This window comes from Physeter macrocephalus, chromosome 11 (assembly GCF_002837175.3).
Source record: "Physeter macrocephalus isolate SW-GA chromosome 11, ASM283717v5, whole genome shotgun sequence".
NCBI lineage: Eukaryota > Metazoa > Chordata > Mammalia > Artiodactyla > Physeteridae > Physeter > Physeter macrocephalus.
Window position 1 is genome coordinate 178,588,801 of NC_041224.1, and position 2,874 is coordinate 178,591,674.

Consider the following 2,874-nt stretch of genomic DNA (forward strand, 5'->3'; position numbering starts at 1 on the left):
TGAGGAACATATGTATATGTATAACTGATTCACTTTGTTATAAAGCAGAAACTAACACACCATTGTAAAGCAATTATACTCCAATAAAGATGTTTAAAAAAAAGTCATCACTAAACACAACGTCAGCTAGATTTTGTCTTATTTTATCTTCTTGGGGTTTTACTGTTTTACATTTTTCATTTAGGTCTATGATCCATTTTGAGTTAATTTTTGGGATAAGTGTAAGGTCTGTGTCTAGATTTCTTTCTTTCTTTCTTTTTTTTTAATGTGGATGTCCACTTGTTCCAGCACCACTTATTGAAAAGTGCTCCTTTGTCAAAGATAAGTTGCCCATATTTATGTGGGCCTTATTTCTGGGCTCTATTCTGTTCCATGGATCAGTTTGTGAATTCAATACCACAGTCTTGATTATTGTAGCTTTATAGTAAGTCTTGAAGTCAGATACTGCCATACCTCCAACTTTGTTTCTCAATATTGCGTTGGCTATTCTTGTTTTTTATTTGCCTATCCATATAAACTTTAGGATCATTGTGTCTATATCCACAAAACAACTTGCTGGGATTTTGATTGGAATTTCCTTGAATCTATAGATCAAGTTGGAAAGAACTGACATTTAGACAATATTGACTCTTCCTATCCATGAACATGGAATATCTTTCCATTTATTTAGTTCTTCTTAGATTATTTTCATCTGAGTTTTATAGTTTTCCTCATATAGTATTTACACATATTTTGTCAGTTTTATACCTAAGTATTTCATTTTTTGGGTGCCAATGTAAATAGTATTATGTTTTTAATTTCAAATTCCATGTGTTCATTGCTATTATATAGGAAAGTGATTGACTTTTATTTACTTACCTTGTATCCTGCAGCCTTGCTATATTTGCGTATGAGTTCCAGGAGTTTTTTGGTTAGTTCTTTTGTATTTTCTACATAGATGACCATGTCATCTGTTAATAAAGACAGTTTTATTTCTTCTTTCACTAATAGTATACTTTTTATTTCCTTTTATTCTCTTATTATGTTAGCTATAACTTCCAGTACAATGTTGAAAAGAAGTGTTGAGAGGGAACATTCTTGCATTGATACTGATATTAGAGGGAAGGCTTCAAATTTTACATCATTAGGTATGATATTATCAATAGGTTTTTTGTAAATATTCTTTGTTAAATTGAGGAAATTCCTCTCTATTCCTAGTTTACGTAGTTTTTTTTTTCTCATGAATTGCTGTTGTATTTTATCAGATGCTTTTTATGCATCTATTGATATGATCATGTGAGTATTCTCCTTTAGCATTTTGATGTGATAGAGTACATGAATTGACTTTTGAATATTGAACCAGCCTTGCATAGTGGGATAAATTCCAGTTGATCATATTGTATTTCTTTTTATACATTGTTGGATTCAATTTGCTAATATTTTGTTGAGGATTTTTGCACCTATGTTCATGAGAGATATTGTTCTGTAGTTTTTTGTAATTATTTTTTTTTATTAGGGTAATGCTGGCTTCATAGAATGGGTTAGGAAGTGTCTTCTCAGCTTGTATCTTCTAAAAAAGGCTTTAACAATCTACAGATTAAGTGCAATCCCTATCAAACTACCACTGGCATTTTTCAAAGAACTAGATCAAAAAATTTCACAATTTGAATGGAAACACAAAAGACCCCCAATAGCCAAAGTAATCTTGAGAAAGAAAAACAGGGCTGGAGGAATCAGGCTCCCTGACTTCAGACTATACTACAAAGCTACAGTAATCAAGACAGTATGGTACTGGCACAGAAACAGAAATATAGATCAATGGAACAGGATAGAAAGCCCAGAGATAAACCCACACACATATGGTCACCTTATCTTTGATAAAGGAGGCAAGGATATACCGTGGAGAAAAGACAGTCTCTTCAATAAGTGGTTCTGGGAAAACTGGACAGCTACATGTAAAAGTAGGAAATTAGAACACTCCCTAACCCCACACACAAGAATAAACTCAAAATGGGTTAAAGACCTACATGTAAGGCCAGACACTATCAAACTCTTAGAGGAAAACATAGGCAGAACACTCTATGACATAAATCACAGCAAGATCCTTTTTGACCCATCTCCTGGAGAAATGGAAATAAAAACAAAAATAAACAAATGGGACCTAATGAAACTTAAAAGCTTTTGCACAGCAAAGGATACCATAAACAAGACCAAAAGACAACCCTCAGAATGGGAGAAAATATTTGCAAATGAAGCAACTGACAAAGGATTAATATCCAAAATTTATAAGCAACTCTTGCAGCTCAATAACAAAAAAACAAACAACCCAATCCAAAAATGGGCAGAAGAACTAAATAGACATTTCTCCAAAGAAGATATACAGATCGCCAACAAACACATGAAAGAATGCTCAACATCATTAATCATTAGAGAAATGCAAATCAAAACGACAATGAGATATCATCTCACACCGGTCAGATTGGCCATCATCAAAAACTCTAGAAATAATAAATGCTGGAGAGGGTGTGGAGAAAAGGGAACCCTCTTGCACTGCTGGTGGGAATGTAAATTGATACAGCCACTATGGAGAACAGTATGGAGGTTCCTTAAAAAACTAAAAATAGAACTACCATACAACCCAGCAATCCCACTACTGGGCGTATACCCTGAGAAAACCATAATTCAAAAAGAGTCATGTACCAAAATGTTCACTGTAGCTCTATTTACAACAGTCAGGACATGGAAACAACCTAAGTGTCCATGAACAGATGAATGGGTAAAGAAGATGTGGCACATATATACAATGGAATATTACTCAGCCATAAAAAGGAAAAAAACTGAGTTATTTGTAGTGAGGTGGATGGACCTAGAGACTGTCATATAGAGTGAAGTAAG